The following is a 20241-nucleotide window of genomic DNA, read 5'->3' on the forward strand; positions in this document are numbered from 1 at the left end:
ATGATTTTCTACATAGGAGACACAAGCTTGATGGGATCAGCCACTGTTGGATTAGGAAAGTGAAATCTAATTACTACAGTGATTGCACGTAGGGTCGCTAGCCTCCCAAACTAGCTGTTGGCCTGTGCTGCAAGTTCTCAGGAAGATTTCCACTGCACAGAGATCTAAGAAGTGCCAGGCTGCTTGGCCTCTGAGTGGTTAAACTGGCTGGAGGTTGGTCCTGTTCCCAACTGAGCTCTTACTAGAAAAACTTTTGTTTCTACAATAGAAGTTCAGGCATTTAAATAAAGCCCAAATCAAAGTATTCCTCTAGGCAGCCAGTGCTTCAAAGAAGTGTGCATGGAAAGGTTTTAGCACAGATATTCTACACATGGATGACGGAAAGACTTCAGTTTCTTTCTGGAAAAGACCTTCCCTGAATGAAGAATTGCTACCAATTTGCAAAAAAAGGCTGAACATTTTATTTTTCTACAGCTCTTTAAACACCTATGAAGAAAGAATGGGGGAGAAGAAAGCTGCTTTGGATTCATAGTTCATTCTTCAGATTATGAAATTTCTTATACATTTAACTGGAAATATTAGCTCTGTGTGTCTGTGTAGTCCTTTACTGCTTGCAAAGTACTTCTGTAGACTATTTTATTTAATTCTTCCTTCAAGTGGTGTAATATTTTCTCTATTAAGACAGAGAAAACAGATTGATGAGGAGACAACAGGTTATATAACATGTCCAAGGCAGTGAAACTGGAACACACAAGAAGCAGAAATATTACTGGTAAAAGGGTGTACAGGTGTATATGCAGACATAGAGACCCATAGATTATATACACAGGTATAATTTATTAGCAGATATGGTAGCAGGCTAATGCATGAATACATAATATATAAATATGTCAATAAAATAAGTCATATTTTAAGACCACCTTTAGCAGAAAAAAATGTGCAAATTGGCTGATTTTTATGGTATCAGAGGGTTGAAAGTGAAGTTGATTTTCTATCTGTTGAACCAGTTAATATCTCACAAAGGAAACCTCTAATTGTTTGCAATATACTATTCTTCAAACCCCATTAAGCTACATGTGAAAGGTGGTTAGAACAACTACTTTATGAGCGGACAATCCGTTTCCTTCTCAACAGTTCGGGTGGCAGCATTAAATTATATAAAAGACAGCACGTGTACTAAAGGATTTTATGTGATTTTTGAGGCTCTCTAGTAACATTTGTCACAATAATCATTAATCTTCAAATACAGGATTGATGTAAATATTCAGAATTATTTTATCCTCATTTTGGAGACCAGGAACTGAGAGTGACTGAGGTTAAATGGTTACTTGGAGTTGTGTAAGTACTGTTTCTGGTTTGTTCTCTATCATCGCGCCAAAACACGTTGCAAGTAACAGTAGCCCATCAGAGACAGTTAAACAAATGAAGAGGTCTCTGTTATTATTGAATAGGGTTTCTCCTGAAAGTTAAGAGTGGAAATTCCTCAGAGTCTCTGGAAAGGCCCAGGGGCAGGCATGGGAAGCCACCTGCATTCTACCCCTAGCTTGATCTCCTCCTCAAAGAACTTCTGCTTTCCTTTCATCTCCCTTCACACCTGCCTCCTTCATCCTTCAGCCCACAGGGCAGAGTGGCACCCCAACAGTTCCAGATCTTACCTGTGGGAAAGAGGGTTTCTCTTTCAGCCCCCTTTTCAATTTCTTACAAAATGGCCCTAAGGCCCAGCATGGTGGCTCATGCCTCTCTATAATCCCAACAGTTTGGAAGGCCGAGTTGGGAGGATCATTTGAGGTCAGGAGTTTGAGACCAGCCTGGCCAACATGGTGAAACCCCGACTCTGTTAAAAATACACAAAAAAAAAATTAGCTGGTTGTGGTGGTGCATGCCAGCTACTCGGGAGGCTGAGGCAGGAGAATCACTTGAACCCAGGAGGCAGAGGTTGCAGTGAGTGGAGATTGTGCCAGTATACTCCAGCCTGGACATCAGTGAGACTCTGTCTCAAAAAAAAAAAAAAAAAAAAAAAAAAAGAAAAGAAAATGGTCCTGATTGGTCAGGTAGCATTGTCTTGTACCCATCAGCTGGGGCTGGCACCCTCAGGACCAGAGAGAGGGGTAGAATTTAAGGAACGTCCTTGTACACTGGAAAGAAAATCCAGAAAGTGTCCTGTTTCCCATATACTCTTGTTTTGTTCAGTAGTTTGGTACAGCTGAAGCATTTCATCAGTTTTTAGGCTACCTCATTACTTCATATGCCTCAGTCAAAATCACTGGTACTTCTCTCCTTTCACAACTCGCAAAGTTTCAATTTCTTGTTTTTTAAAAAATTTCCTTTATAAACCATTACTAGGGATATTAATTTTGATGAAGGATTTTCCAACTTCCATTAAATCTCTCTTCAGATGATCAAGAGGCTATCTTATCTTTATAATGGGGATGCATATACATAAATAATTACAAGTTTTCTGACGTTCTTTTAGATAATACACATCTGTATGCAACGATTATCTGATACAAATATTTTCAAGATCATTAACAATGATTCTTGATTAGGATTAAAAATTTAGTTTTTAAACCATGAACTTAATTAAGAATCTTGGCATCGGCAGTTCTGGTCAACCAATCCAAATCTTCGATCTAAAACTTAACCCTAAATGTGTTGCTGCTAGGAAAAGCCACATGGCGCAATGCTTATGGCTTGATCATCATGGAGTGCACAAGCAAGCAGATTTCAGTGAGGAATGAATGACCATCTCCTACTTCTGCTGCACACAAACACACACACACACACACACACACACACACACACACACACCCTGATATACACACACATCCATACACATACTGTATTTAAGGAGGGAAAATAGGCTTTAACCACTCTGGATATTACTGAATTGAAACAAAGGAGACAGGAAATCTCGATGGAATTCCCTTTTTGTAACAGCCATAGACATCTCAATACAAGCTAAAATAAATTCACAGATTCACACAAAGTTCATGTGCTTATCCAGGTTTTCTAATCCTGGGACAGCTTCCAGTACTAAATTTAAGTGGGTTGGATCTCAGGATGCATTAAGACATTTCCCTCTTAATCATTATATTTGACTCATCACTAGGTAGATTGCAATAAGCCAGAAGATTTCCAAATGAGTTAAATGCACAGCAGCAAAATGTTATTTGACCTACACAGGGTATTTTAGTATTCTGGGTATTTCATAGTAGGTAATGTGGACTTCAGTGTTGCTGAATTCTTTTTACATTTTACTCACTGCCTTGTAGTAAAATATAAATTTGCCTGATCAGGTATGTACAACTCAAGTTTGGTAGACTGAAAATCAAGATTGTATTATGGGAATGAAAGGGCATGTCCTTGTTTAGAAGAAACAATTCATTAAGAGGAAACGTGTTGCATCGGAACATTCTTCTAAATAAGTTGTATAGACCAGAATAAACAGAACATCTTATACTTTCCTCCAGAGGGAAAAATAATTCTCTCCCACCAACCCCCTTCCAATTATAGAAGCACTTGATGGGAAGAGTGACAGGTTGGAGTGGGAAAGACAATATAATAGCATGTGTTAAAAAATATTTTGGGATTTTATAGATTGTGAGAGCATCAAAATTTTACAGTATATCATGGCTGTCAAAAAGAAGACAAAGATTAAGACGAGAAGGTGGAAAGAAGACCACCCTCTGTCTAGGTTTTAGTATTTCCTTCAGAATAGAGCAGACCTCACCTACAGCCTTCCGTTGCTCTTTGAACACTACACTTAAATATACTTTTTTCCCCTTTTGCTGCATTTCACACAATACCTGTAGTACTCGGGCTGCATTTCACACAATACCTGTAGTACTCGGGCTTGATGTCATTGTTGACAGGTTCCAGAGTGCATATCTATTGAATTATTGACAACAGAGTCATTGTCTAGGGTGGTAGGAAAAGTGCTTTAGTGCTTGCATGTATGAATAAGAAGAGATTCAGATAAACTAGAATGGGTTCTGTAGACAGAAGCTAGAGATGGTTTATAGTCTTAAGATTTGCATATGAGCTAAAAGTGGCAAGACTGGAAAAGGGAATATTTAAGTTGGTCAAAGATACTGTGCAAATACTTTAGGAACTGTCCTATGGAAGAAAATTAGACTGGGTTTTAATGTGCCATAGACTTCAATTAGGATCAGCTGGTGAAGGCACTGGAAGATAAGTGCATTTAGTTGATTCTAAGACACCCATATTTTCGTAATTTAACCACTCTGAAATTTTGATGTCTCTTATGATTGACATGATAAGAAAACATCATGTCATGGTATAATTCTCAGTATCTCCTCTTTCTCAGCAACACATCAAAGAATGGCGCTACTTCTTACCATTGGTATTGCAGCCCTGATGACATGCAGATGGTCGATTTCAGCTGAACATGCAAAAGGATTTTCAAGACATTTATGTTCAAGATGAAAAAGCCTGGCAGCTTTAGGATAGAGGTGAGCCCCATCCCTGAAGACATTCAGTCACAATCTGGACAAGCACTTGTCGTAAATGAGCTCAAGTATGAGATTTGGAACGGAGTGATCTTTTACATTTTTGTCAAACTTGAGGTTCTTCAACTTGGATCCAACCTCTTATTTTTTGGCAGATGAGAAAACAAGTATCACACCAGTGGAGAGATTTTTTTCCGAAGCCAGACATCTCATTAGAGCTAGAGAGGCCAGACTAGCATGCCTCCTGTGATCCAGTCTGAAGCTACTTTTATTCACTGCTTATCTTTGCTTTCTCTTCAGGCTTGAAGTATAGAAAATGGGTTCCTCACTATTTTGATAAGAACAGTAACTAACATTTACTGAATATATACAATGTGCCGAGTACTTGTTCTCTGTGTATATTATTCACATTTAATCCTCTGACAGGCTATGCAGTAGATACTGTTATCATTCTTGTGTGTAGATGAAAAAACTGAGGAATGAGAGGTCAGGTAATTTGCTTAAGATCACGCAGTTAGTATGAGTCCGAGCTGAGGTTTAAACATACACTTTGAGGTGAATTCCTGTGCTTTTAACCATCACGTAGATGCCTCCTGATTGACAGAACTTTCTGTGGGATCTATGTGCAGTGATGCAAAAATTAAAACCTGCTGTAGTCTGAAATTTCTAATTTTAAGATAAACATATTTTGTGTGTTACGTGACTGTCTTCTTTATTATCTGCCTCAAAATATCTAGATAGTGGCTTCAGTTCCTTAATTTACGTTCAAACAAAATCTGTACTTCTGTTAAATTTTTGGGCTAACAGAAGGCTTACTAATAATGTAAGTAATTTTTCTTTTTTTTCAAATCAGGTCAATTCAGTTTTATCCTCTGCCACGTGTGTACCCTGCCTGCTTCCAATTTTTCTCTGTTTGTGGGTACCTTAAAGTTGCAAAAAATGGAATTTAACTTATTTATCGACCTTTATGTCTTATTCATTGTGGCCCTTGGGCATCTGAAAAGATGCATTGACTCTTGCTGGTCTTTTCTGTGGATAGCTATCTTTGTACACTTCTCAACCCTCAGGGGCAGGCTTTATTCCTCAAAAAGGAATCCTTCACCAAGGATTCAGGCAGAAATCTTGGTCACAGCTGAGGTCTTATCTTTGCCCCTGGGAAATTGTACTTATTATCTCTCTGAGAAAAAAAAAAAGAAAACTGGAAATAAAGCTTCTTAGTGTCAATTGACAAGAAAATTGTAAAATCTTAGGTAAGTCCATTTTGGGGGTACCTTTCTAGACGGCATAATATTCATAATATCCCAATTCCTTTTTCATATGCTGGTGGCTTGCTGAAAAATTGTGTGGTTTTGGCCAAATCCTCATCTCTTGGCTTTAGTTTCTTCTTCTGTAAAATGAGGACGTTGAATAGTTTTTTTACTCCAGTAGTTCTGAAAACCTTTTCTTTACCTGTTGTTAATTTGCATGTGGCCACTAGGGGGACAAAGGGGAGCTCTTTCCACCGAGACTGTTGCTGCCCATTACGGATTCTGAACAACAGTCTTGAAGAACCACCACAGGGAAAGCCGCTTTTTCTTAATGAGGCATTGAATATTTTACAATGCCTTTTTATTAATTGGTATTACAGTATGATATGAACTGGTACTTCTTTGTAAAATTTAAGAATTTGAGGAAAGCGATTATTACTGTTTCTGTGACTAGTAAAGTCTTTCTAAGCGTAATCACGTATCTCCATGAATATTACCGTGTAGGAGATTTCACTAAGCCCATTAAAAATCAGGGATATAAGTCTTCTTTGAAAAATATCACAGACCACGATGTCTTAAGAATGAAGATAAAGACATTTAAAGGATGTTTTGAAATTTTTTAGTGGTTATCAAAATTGCTAATAATTAATCTTTAAAAAAACTAAAGCAACACAAATGAAACATTTCTAATTGCAAAGTGGAGAAGGAACTCAATATTTTGTAAATCAAAAAGGTCCATAATACATTTTAGTAGCTAACCTTTATTGAACACTTACCGTGTGCCAGGCGATGTATTAAAAGTTTTTGTTTATATTCTGTTTCTCTTGACAGCTCTGTGAAGTAATCATTCTTACCATGCTCGTGAGTAAATGGAGATGTACAGAGCTTAATGACCATGCCTTCTCACACTGCTACTGCCGGCTGGTAGCAGAGTGGAGCTTTGAACTCTGGCACCCCACATCAGTGTGGCACATCACTGCCACACGTGATAGCCTGTGTTATATAGCACTTTCCAGATTATGAAATGCTTCCTGTCCATTACTCCTCGCATGTTCACTCCAGTTCTCTTCAGTAGACGGTGCATTTACATTGGCCATTATTTTTCCCAGGTAGGGCAGGCAAATGCAGACAAGCTAAGAGTCTTAAACAAGAATCTACTATTTGAAGTTAGGCAGAAGGGATTTAAAAACAAGAGGTTTTTTTTTTTTTAAAAATTGATATATAATATTTGTACATATTTATGGAAAACATGATATTTTGTTACAGGTAAAATGTGTAATGAGCAAGTCAGGGTATTTGGGGTATCCATCACCTCCATATTTGTTATTTCTATGTTTTCGGAGCATTTCAAGTCCTCTCTTCTAGCTATGTTGAAATATATAACATGTTGTCATTAACCGTAGTCATGCTTCTGTGCTATTGAACATGATAAGTTATTCCTGCTATCTAACTGTATGTTTGCATCCAGTAACTAACCTCTCAACCCCTTTTTATCTCCTCTCTTGTCCACATCCTTCCCATTCTCTGGTAACTGTCATTCTACTCTTTACCTAATGAAATAAACTTTTTTTTTTTAGCTCCCACATATGAGTGAAAAGAAGTGATATTTGACTTTCTGTGCATGGCTTATTTCACTTAACATAATGACCTCCAGTTCCATCTACATTGCTGCAAATGAATTGATTTCATTTTTTTATGGTAAAATAGTATTCCATAGTGTATATATGCCACATTTTCTTTATCTAGCCATCTGCTGATGGACACTTAAATTGGTTCCATATCTTTGCTATTGTGAATAGTGCTGGAATAAATATGCAAGCACAGATATTCCTTTGACATGCTGGTTTCTTTTCCTTTGGATTAATACCCAGTAATGAAATTGTGAAATCTTACGGTAGCTCTAATTTTCGTTTTTTGAGGACTCTCCATACTGTTTTCCATGTGGCTGTACTGATTTACATCCCCATCAGCAGTGTGTAGGAGTTCCCTTTTCTCTACACTCTTACCATCCGTGTTTTGTCTTTTAAATAATAGCCATTCTAGCTGGGGTCAAAGGATATCTCACTGTGGTTTTGATTTGTATTTTCCTGATGATTAGTGATGTTGAACACTTTTTCATATAGCTGTTGGCCATTTGTATGTCTTCTTTAGAGAAATGTCTATTTGCATCCTTTGTCCATTTAAAATTATTATTATAGTTTTTTGCTGTTGTTATTTTTGTTCCTTGTATATTCTAGATATTAGTCCCTTGCTGGATGATTAATTTGCAAATATTTTCTCCCATTCAACAGGTTGTCTCTTCACTCTGTTGATTGTTTTCTTTGCTATGTAGGAGCTTTTTAGTTAAATATGATCCCTTTTGTCTGTTTTTGTTTTTGTGACCTGTGCTGTTGAGGTCTGAGCCATAAATTCTTTGCCTTGATCAATGTTCTGAAGTGTTTTCTCTGTTTTCTTCTGGTAGTTTTATAGTAGACACAAGAGTCCTTTTCTTCAACTACTAGAAATAGAATCTGTGAATGAGATGAAAACTTCTAAATCCTGAACTCTTTGTTTTGAAAAGCTTATTCTTCTAGTTTACTTGTCTCTACCTTAGAAACAAGACCCTAAAATTCTCAGAAAACTTAGAACTTCGTGTTTTTGAACAACAATAATCACTCCATTTATTGAGTGCCTATTATGGGCCAGGAACTACACAAGCAGTGCTTTATAAGTTGTCTTTTGATCCCTATGAAAACTCTAAAGTCATGCAACTCACTTTATTTATAATCTCACTTTATTGATGAGAAACATGTATCTCAGAGAGATTAAATAACATGCTTAAGTCCCTGAGCCAGCGAGCGGTCAGAGCTGAACCCAAATCTTACGTGTGATTTGAACTCAATGTACTTAATGAGGTTCAAGGTCTCATATTTGTTTCAAATGGTTGTGGTGACACTTCCTATTCTCAGATATGAATATGACCCAAGTTGCAGCTGATAAGGCAGGAAAGAAGCCTGTGGCTTTACGTGGAGGTGAGAGATTATGTGCAGCAGAAGAGGAGGGTAAGGTTTCTGCTAGTCTGCTGTTTATTTTGCAAAATATGATATATATATATTTTTTTTAGTGAAAAATAAATGCAGAACTATCCTATTGTACACCAAATTATGGCTGTTACCTTGGAGGGATTGGGTCTGAGCAGTGAATCGTTGTGCTTGGAGCCCAAACACTGTCTAGTGATATGATGATATCCAACTAGTTAATTAGTGTTTCTACCACCTGTAGTAATGGGTGGTAGACTCTTCCTGTCTCTACTTGATCCTCACAGCTCAGCCTTTCATCTCTTAAGATTAATTTTTCTTTTTGTTCATTTTAATGTATTTACCTAAAATGGAAGAAGGAAGCACAAAGCTTGCCTCTCCTCAGGTTCCTTCAGACCTTCAAGATGCTACGAGACAAGGGGAAAGACCTGATCATTTTATATGACAGTTCAAAATTGAATGGATGATTCTTCTTCTAAGAGTTTTATTTTAAATAACCGATGGTACATATAAGATTAGTTTAATAATCGCAAAATGTTGTATGTCTCTGCCTTGTCTTTAAAAAAAAAATCAGATAGATAGCACGGGGAGAAATGCCAGATATAGGTGAAGGGGAGGAAGGCAGCAAATCACGCTTCCGTGTGTGTACCTATGCAACAATCTTGCATGTTCTTCACATGTACCCCAAACCCTAAAATGCAATAAAAAAAATCTCTGACAGTTTTTCAGTGAGGGTTTTGGATAAGTACATGCAAGTTATATGGCTCTGCTTAAAGATGGTGGTTTCGTGTATTAGTTTTATTTGTACATTTGTCTACAAATGCATGTAGGCTCCACTTAAGTTTTATCAAAAAAATATCATTGTTATCCTGAGAACAAGTAGATTCTCACAGTGTGACGTGTTCCATATGTACATGTAGTTAGACCCTAACTCCATCACCTGTATCCCCCATTCCTGCACTCAGGTTTTCCCATAAACTTCCATATGAGGCAAAATGTTTGGTGGAACTTGAATTATCTGCATAAGTATTGCAAGATTACATTTCACTGTGACATCCTAGTTTGATTTCTTCATTCCTTAGTACCTCTTCTTCCCCCTTTCCACCCGCTGTTTGGAGCATCTAGGCTACCCAAAAAGAAAATGATTATGTGATTATGATACCAGAAAAGAGCAGTTACAGTGTGCCTTGCTAAATCATTTTTGGGCACGTATCTTACTCTGCTAGCATTCATATGGCCCATGATTACAAACATACAGAGTTCTTGAGGATTGATTAAATGTTAAAAATATAGCATCCTTTTGCATTTCTAAATGAAAATCATTAGAACAGGCTAGTAAAAATGGCAAGAGAGTACACAGCCTATCGGATGAAACATTTAAATTCAGATATTTCTGGTGCAAGTTTTTATGGTGTGAGAAATATTACTTAGTTCACACCTCCTTTGAATCCCTCTGCATGTTGCTGCCTCTGTGGCAGTATTTTTTATTTTTATTTTTTTTTAACTAAAAAGTTACAGTGACTTCAGTGAGATTTTGTGTTAAGCTGAACTCCCCACAGCTTGATCCTCTTCTGACTTTGTAGTGAAAACCACTGTTGTTGAGTGGAATACAGGTTGCTAGTTTCTCTGCTGGACTTGGCATTGGACCCAAATGCCTCATGTTTATTTGCTGCTGCCCGGTGACTGCCCAGCTGATGCATGGCTCTGAATATAGACTGGGGTATGAAAATATTTTGGGGTTCAGTATCTAGGAACAGAATTTAATGACATGGATCTTCCCATAGAGCCGATTTCTGGGTTTGTGGTTTGCCCTCTTGGATTTGAGACTAATTCCAAGATGCTGATGGGTTTTAGAGGCTGGCCTCTTGGGAGGTGGCAGCTTGCCATGATGCCATCAGTTTAGACTAATGATTGCGCAGGATTCTCATGAAGCAGATGGCTACTAACCACAATATTAATATTATTTTGCTTTGTAAATGTAAGGAAAAAATAATTTCCACGCTTGCAAGGGAAACCTTGTTTGGATTTTATAAAGAATGATCTGCAACAGAAATAACATGCTGTCAGGACCTGTTTCATATGCTTTCATTATCAGTGACAAATTGTGATATTAATTCTATAGCAAATTTGTGCTGGGGATTTTAGCATTTCTTTCAGCCATTTCCCTCTTCTGCATAGCTAGCTGTAGAATAAAATGCTATGAATTTTACCTTGGAGGGATCGACAGCTGGATTTAAATGTTACTTCAGTAATTTGCTTAGAGATACTACTGTTTATAAATTTGAGGACCGGATATTCTTTGACAGGCTTCGGAATGAAGTGGATGTTTGAGGTAATTGCTTAGAGGATCCAGGTAGGAGAGACACTTCCGCGTGGATTCCCTTAATAATGTAGCCAAAAAACAAGAGGCATTTATTTCTGTTTGAATTAGCCAGGTAATGACTTCTGTGCTCTGCCTTGTTTTGCTGAAAACATTCTGGTTGATGCAGGTTGGGAGAGATGACAGTGACAGTCAGGTTCACGTTGATGGCATCCTGTGATCTGTGTAATTCAGCCTGGGGTACCAGTCATTATTTTGTTCTGATCAGCATTCTGGACCTTCTATGATGCTATTTTCAGGAGAACTCAAAACAATGGTAATTCAGGAATGCCTGATGTCACAGGATGAGGAAATTTGGCGTGACTTTGCCTCCAGCACGAGAATTTTGAAATTTGGAACATGAGGTTGAAATGGAATGCTTGGCAGCTGTGTGCATTCGTTTTCCATTCCCCTCTCGGATCATCTTGAAGCCCAGCTCAGGCAATCGTGATTCATTTTCTGTAGTTCTCTTGAATAGACCAGATGTTTGGAAATGGATTTTCACCTGTTTAGTTTTTTGACTTTCTTATTCTTGTGGAGCTCTTAAATATAGTGTAAAAAATGGAGAACCTTATATTTTGGATTTATTCAACTAATAAGAGAGATGTAGAAATCACAAAATGCTAAGAAATGACTAACAAATAAGAGAAAAAAATCACGTTTTTCAAGGAAAGGGCTAGAAGGAAGACTCAGTAAGGGAAGATAGTCCCAGTTTGCTTAGAAGGTTCATTTTGAACTTTTGACAATTTAGTTCCAAATTCAAAAGCGGGAAAACAAAGATAGTATCCACGTGACTGTTTCTTAACAATCCATCCTTAATTATAGTCAACATCTAGTTTTTGTCCACTTAGCAGTTTTGCAGCAATAAATTAGAAGGACAGGAGGTGACATAATGTTAGAAGGAAGTTTATTGACAGTGGAAGTGACAGCTGACCTTGAGTGGAAGAACAACCACTACCACAAAGAAAAAAACAACAACCAGACACTGAGGGTATTGCTGCAGAAATACTACGATGAAGCCTCACAAAGATGACTCTGAAACTCAAGAAAAGTTAATTTATAGTCACTTTCCCTTAGAATGCTCCTAACACTTTTTTAAGAAGTTGAAGAATGAGTTGATGATGTTTGGCAGCTGAATAGCGGTGCTTCGATAGTTTGGTAATTCATTTACGTGGAAGAGTTAGTTCCCAGTGATGCAGATGGTCAGGTCGCTTTGCAGGCAAGTTGCATCGTATCAAATCAAACATTGTGTTCTTCCCTGGGTAATAATGATTCAAGGAATATTGGTGAAGGTCAAATATCTGATGTCATTCATATGGAGATTTATTTCTGTGGGCCTTGAAGACATTTTTGTTTTACAAACTGCCTGTTAAAATTAAAATGTCAATAAGTCAAATAACTATACCCTGGTAACCCATTGGTATTAAATTAGTAGATTATGATGGCAATGAGATATTGTGAGAATTTGATGAAGAATGAGGACTCACTCATTTCTTGAGCTATGATGATCTCCATGCTTTGAATACTGAGGAAGATTTTAAAGACAAATTCATCCAGCTTGTTTCAGCTCTGTAAATAGTTGCCCAACTTTCATTTTCACCTACTCAGGGAATAGAAATTTAAGCTTGATGCACTGGGAACTCCCATCCATAGTGTGAACTGTAGCTGATGTATTGGTTGGTCACTTTTTTTGACTCCATGACAAGCTTGCTGAATTAATGATACTACAATTGCAAAATAAACCTTGCAATTAAACTGCATCTAGTTTCTGCAAAGAGAACCCAGGGATGATTGGCCATATTCTGTAAGTCAGCCAGGGAAATAATAAATATGTCCAATTCAAGCTAATACATACTTACATGGACAGCCATATTTTTGAGTGGTAATAACAAGAGAGAATAAGAGATGGAGAGTACATCGTAGTGAAGGAGATGCTGTGGTTGTAGCTGGTATGCACATCACGTGAAATACTGGTCAGGTGGCCCAGCTCGTGTGGAGAGAGCACTAATGGTAAACTCTACCAATCTCAGTTCCAAGTAGAAAAGCATTCTGTAGTAGGATTGCCTAGCTTTAGGATAATCGTCCATCCTAGTTTGTCTGAGAGAGTTCTGGTATACTAGTTATACTGATTTAATTATTAATTGTGCCCTATTTCACTTTCAGAAGTATTTGGGCTTCGATGATAAGTAATTATATGGTCACTCTACTTAATTCTGAATGAAACAGAAGCAAAAATATGAAGCCCATTTAGAGATGATGATTCACAGATAACGTCTCTCAGAGCCTCTTATTTCCTTACAAGTGAAATAATGAAAACACACCTGACAGTCCTAAGTCTAGTTTTCTACCTAGTAAAGAAGTGACATCAAACCCCACAGTAACTTCAACCTTCTCTCTCTACTCCCTTTATAGTTTATGGAGCCACCTACACTCATGGTGGAATTGATAATAACAAGGCAAAGACTAACATTTCAGGTGAGAAATGTGGAGATAAATAATGCTGCACTTGTGAGTTTATATCTAATAGCATATCATCCAGGAACAGGAAGGGAAAAGGTGAAGTCCAAAGATTCTGTCCAGAGAAATGTTAATGTCCCCCACACTGTCAGCCTGCTGTGTCTGGCCTGAGTGCAGTGCTCTACCCCAGAAGCCCAGCCTACCCCACGTCACCAGCTGGGGAGGTTATGGGAATGAATTGATCATCCTTCTGTGGTCACTGATGCTGATTATAGTGCACGGGACATTTTTTACACTCTTTATGAATGAGTCTGGAAAGCAGTTTCGGTATTTTTCAAAGTGACTTTTGGGAGTGATATTTATTATACCAAGGATAGATCTTTACAAACAGGAAGACCATGAAGGCCTGTCTCGACAGTCACACAGAGTATTTTTTATGATGTTTCTGGTGTTGAAGATCCTAGTTACTTTTATTTTCACTCCCTTATGTAACATAGGTATTTTCTCACCACTAGGCTTTGGAATATTCGCATGGAGCTATCTTACACTTGGCAAAGACAATTCAGAAATTGTGCTTATCTAGTTGCACCAAACTTTCATGTATTTTTGCATCTGCCTGGTATCTTTCTGTATCTATAGCCTCTTTTTTTGTTCCTACTTTGAAAATCCTCCTGAGAAAGGGTTAGAAGATTAAACAGGGGATTCCACAGGATATAGTCTCAAGTCACTGGCGGAAGTATGGCAGGTATGCAGTGGGCACATGGCACATGGGGGGTTATGGAAAGAAAGATTTAGCGTATGTATTAGTCTGTTTGCACACTGTTATAAAGAAATATCTGAGACTGGACAATTTACAAAGAAAAGAGGTTTAATTGGCTCATTGTTCCATAGGCAATATAGAAACCATGATGCTGGCATCTGCTCAGCTTCTGGGGAGACCTCAAAAAACTTCCCATCATGGTGGAAGGTGAAGGGGTAGCAGGCACGTCTTGCATGACTGGAGAAGGAACAAGAGAGAGAAGGGGGAGGTGCTACCCATTTTTTCTTTTTCTTTTCTTCTTTTTTTTTTTTTTTTTTTGCAACGGAGTTTTCCTCTTGTTGCCCAGGCTGGAGTGCAGTGGCATGATCTCAACTCACTGCACCCTCTACCTCCTGGGTTCAAGTGATTCTGGTGCCTCAGCTTCCTGAGTAGCTGGGATTACAGGTGCTTACCACCATGCCCAGCTAACTTTTGTATTTTTAGTAGAGATGGGTTTCACCATGTTGACTAGGCTGGACTTGAACTCCTGACCTCAGGTGATCAACCCCCACTTTCCATCCTCCCAGAGTGCTGGGATTACAGGCATGGGCAATCATGCCCAGCCAGTGCTACACACTTTTAAAGGACCAGGTATCAACAGAACTCGCTATCATGAGGACAGTACCAAGAGGGATGGTGCTAAAGCATTCATGAGAAATCCAACTTCATGATTCAGTCACCTTCTGCCATGCACCACCTCCAACACAGAGGATTACAACTGAACATGAGATTTGGTGGGGACACAGATCCAGATCTTATGAGGATGAGAAGGTGGAATGACGGGATGCAGTGCTCAGGTCCCACTGTTCCGTGTAGCAGGCATGCAGAGAACAGTGGGGCAGCTGCTAGGCCAGGGCTTCCAGCAAGCAGGAGCAGAGGCCCTCAGCAAAGGTGATGTCATGGCAGGGACCTCTGAAGTCTGATAAAGTGTAGGACAGTTGAGACTGTGGACTTAGCAGCCTCAGAGCCTGGATCGACATCCCAGTATCTCCCTTTAATAGCTGTGTGGCTTTCAGCAAGTCTCCTAATCTCTCTCTCTCTGCCTCAGTTTCTTCATCTTAAACTGGAGATAATTGCAGTATACATCCAATAGGGTTGGTGTGAGGCTTGTATGAATTTTTGTAAAGAGCTCAGAATATTTGCAGGCACATTATGAGCACTGAGTAAATGTTAGGTCTATAAAAACACCCTGACTGTTGGTTTTTGGCATGATCCTCTCCCTACAGCTGTGTGTAGTGTAACACAACATTGCTGAGCCAGGAAGGACTTAGCTAACAGGACCAGCAGCAACACAGCCAGAGGATACCAGCAGGATTTCTCCATAGCACAGCATGGATTCTCAAATAACTGGCTTGAATTCCCAATTCCCCTCTGGGCCAAAGAAGACAAAAAATGCTGAATGCATATCACATAAAATGGAGCAATTATGACCATCGAGGAATATCAATTGGCTTTAAAGCAATATTCTCCTCTTGATGATAAGTGCTGGAAAACCTGAAAATACCTCATCTCTTTTTGCCCATTCCCACACTATAACTGGGTGTGTAGAGCTGGTGTTTCTCACTGTATTACTTCCTTGATAGTTGAAGATACATCATGCCTTACAATCGGGGTGATCAAAAATCCCATTTGGTTATCTTGAATTTAAAACATCTTGAACATTGATTATTCAAGTATACCAGACTCTCCTAGTTTCTAATATCAATACTTAATAAATCAGCTTTTATTGAGTATATCTAGGACTGTGCTGGGGATAATGGACCTACAAGACACGGTTGTAGCCTCCTGGGAGCTTATGATCTAGTTGAGAAATCAGGTACTAGTGTGCTTTTGAGTACTGAACTGCTAGACGCTATTACCATTACAGTCTATGGAAATGAAACCAAAAACAGTGTCTCCCAATTCATTCTTCATTTGTGTTCTGATGGTGCACGTTCCTTTCCTACTCGTCTTGATTTACCATCTTAGTAACCCAACAGCTAGTGTAGTGCTTCGGGTTGTCTGTGGCAAGTTACTAATAAACGTTTGTTAGATTAATTCCTGTCCTGCTGATTACTGACTGAACATACGAAGATCTTGTTTTCTGTGTGTTTTTGTGATTTATTCTGCTCTTGAATATCATTTTTATAGCTGAAATTTTTACTTACACTTGACTGTCGTCACCTTGATTTCACTGTAACTTTTTAAAATCTCTTGGTTTAAAAAAACTTGAGACCATCTACGTAAGGTGCCTAATCCAGGGCTTAGGGCATAAAAAGTGATCAGTGAAAATAAATTCAACCATTTAATACATTTTTGCTCTTCTGCTAGGCACTTCCACTCCATTCTTTTCAATTGTGTGTCATATTCAAGTCCATTTCCATTTCATGCATTTATTCTTAAATTATAGAAGATGAAAACTAAAGTGGGAAAGCATCAAGAAGAGGGTCATCTCTCTCTTCTGGGACAGAAACACGAGCTCAAGTTATATATTTTGTGGAGAAAAAGCAAGGGTAAAAACAATAAATGTCCTGAATATGCTTCCCATTAAGCAAGTAAAATTATTCTCCTCTTCTCACAGCTTTGTATTTGAGGCTCTGTATTTTATTTATAGCATAAATTCTTTGCTCTTTTTCAGTAGGTGCTGCTTCTTGTACTGAGCAATGGTTACTAGCATCTATTTTTCACGCCCCATGTAATGTGCTCTTATACGCAACTGAAACTTTCTTTCAGTTCACTTGCTCATGCTTTTCATAGCTGTACCATGGAGCAGTATTTTAAAACCTTGCAAACCTCAGGTTCATACCTGGTGTTGTTTATTCATATAGTCCTTACAAAATACTCCTCCTGCAAAAGTAACTTTCAGTTCTTTCTCTGAGCTTAGTTTTATAAAAAATACAGCATGGCTCAGTTGGAGTTTGGGATTTTTTTCTAATTTCAAATTAGGGTTTTCTTGTCACTGACAGGTTCCCCCCCAACCTTGGAAGATGAATTGTATTTTATCAGTTATCTCAGAGGAGTCCTTTGAAATGAAGTAAGGAAGTGGCTCTACATTTTTAAGTAGATGATTTGTTACAAAACTATGACCATAATGGAAAAGATGCCGACTCCCTTGAGGTTTCTGATACCAAGCCATGACTGCACATTGAATTTCATCAGAGTTCTCCTGGCTGGCGGTGGTTGGGGACCATCTTCCTTCTCCATCATGGATGTTACTATTTTGATTCTGAGTGTTAAAGAGGAGACTTCAAAAACAGGATCTCTTGGTGCATTTACATGGTTTCTTGGCATGGTATGTTAACATCTGATACACAGACCCTTTGTCCATTTCCATGACAGCATCCACTAGGGAGACCAGAAAACTACTGGTTGTGATTTCATTTAGTGCTTATTCCAAGTGAAGCAATCTCTTTCGATTTGCCCATAAAATTAATTCAGTTTAAAAAATATGATTAATCTGAGAAAGTGATGGAGATATCCATATTTACTCTCAACTTGAGAATTTGCTGTTCATTCAAGATTAACTCTAGTTGCGCACACACACAAAATTGTTCTTTTCTTTAACCTAGAAGACTGGTTTATCTTCATTTGTGTTGGGTGACAAAAAACCTCAATGTTCAAGATGCTGAAACGCTGGTTATTCTTCAGGAATGGCTCAGAAAACTTATCCCATTCAGACCTCATATTTTATTTAAAAGGCATAGCCAGTATCCAAACTATGCACTTTGCCAGCCCCACACAGCATCTGAAACTCTTCAGCCTTCTATTATTTTATACAACCACCATCTCTTATTGTCCACTCTAGGTAGACAATTAACCAATTCACTAAACTTGTATCTAGGTCTGAAGAAGAGAAAAAAGACCAGTTATAAAAGGTTTTGTAAATTAGACTTTTGGATATTACAAACCTCTGTCTTTTGTAAGACACTCTTGGTATGCTTTTGAACCTTGGGTTCTTTGTTTCCTATGCTCTACAGTATTTATGTGAAGCAAGCAGTGTATGAGCCAAGAGAAATTGAGATAGAAGAGAAATAAGAATGATCTGTGACTTAAGCTTTATAACCGCAAGTAGTAAATAATGATGCATTCAATAAGACATATTAGAATGAAGAGGCAGGAGATATAAAAAAAGTCTTTTGTATAATTATATTCCTTCTGTATAACTTTCCCCCCATGTCCAATACATACACCTGTATTTAGAAGACAACTTATAAATCATCCTGGGGGCTACTGCGTTTGATGCAATGTCTGTATGGGTGACCAGTTGGCATGGCAGTGATCGATGGACTCACAAAACTAGGTCTGGTGGTTCAAATGTAGTTCAGCTTGGCAGTGACTAAAAGTCTTTATGATCCAGCGACTGTTCAGCGACCTGGATGAAATGAATTGGTCTCTTTCCTAGTGAATAGCTGTCCATGTCACAAGACTAGAATGTAACTGGTACTAATTGTCTCCCTGGTGGATAGTCTCAGCAACAGGGTTAAAGGGGTCATAAGGAAAGGTGACAAAATGCTCTTTCTTTTCACACCATTGCTCATGTATTGAGCTCGTTGCACCAGGTCATCCTATTCATTGGGCAGAGAGGAGGAAACCATTCATTGTTGCAACCCGAGTTAAACTGAGCCTATCTTAAATGACATGTCCTCAATCTTTTGATTGTCTCTGTGATCAAATCTTTATTCATGCTGAATTCAGTCCAGCATCTTCACCCCCAGGGGGACAAAAGCAAAAGCAGTGTAAGAAAAGCAAAAACAAAAACAAAAACAAAAAAAACATAGTCCTGAAAATGACAGGTTTCTCCTCGTTTAGAGCAAAGTGTAGATTTAAAAGATTCATAAAGTTAACTTCATAGAGAGTTGACTTAAAATTTACTCTCATCAATGCTTGTCCTTCAGGACCCATGAAAACAAGCCAGTGAGTTCAAGACCAGCCTGGGAAACACAGCAGGACTTCATCTCTACTAAAAATAAAAAGTTAGCTGAGTGTAGTGGTACATACCTGTGGTCCTAGCTACTTGGGAGGCTGAGTCAGGAGGGTAGCTGGGAAGTTGAGGCTGCAGTGAGTTATGATTGTGCCTGGGTGCCAAAGTAACACACTGTCTCAAAACAAATAGATAAAAACAAAGGTATATATATATATAGCATCCACTAGGGAGACCAGAAAACTACTGGTATATATATATATATATATGTATATACATACATACACACACACACACACACACACACACACACATACATATATACCAGTATGTATATATATATATATATATATATATATATATACCCCTATATATATATACACACACACACACATACATACACATATACACACATCTATACACACACACACACACACACACACACCTATATATATACACACATACCTATATATATCTATATATCTCTCTATACACACACATACCTATATATATATACACACACACATACCTATATATAGCTCTATCTATATATATATATATATACACACACACACATACACATACACACATATACCTTGTTTATATATATTATATGTATATATGTATACATATTATATATATTTTCAAATTATATGCATATATACATATGTATGCACATATATATGTATATTTGTATATATATGTATGTATATATTTAAATACTAATCAGTATCTAAAGAGTTGACATAAATTTCATATGAAAAAGTCCAATAGAATTAATAATGATGAGGTATGTTCAGTGATATTGAAAGAGATAAAAATTGCTTCATTGAAACAAAATGATATCAAAAGATAGACAGGCAGATCAATGAAACCCAACTGGATAATGGCCAAAAACACATCCCTACATAAAGGAGCATAGTACTTGTTAAGCAGGATATTTCAATCCATGAGAGGTTTGGACAATTGGGTATTCAGAAGCAGAGCACAAAA

The sequence above is a fragment of the Saimiri boliviensis genome, chromosome 1 (assembly GCF_048565385.1).
Source record: "Saimiri boliviensis isolate mSaiBol1 chromosome 1, mSaiBol1.pri, whole genome shotgun sequence".
NCBI lineage: Eukaryota > Metazoa > Chordata > Mammalia > Primates > Cebidae > Saimiri > Saimiri boliviensis.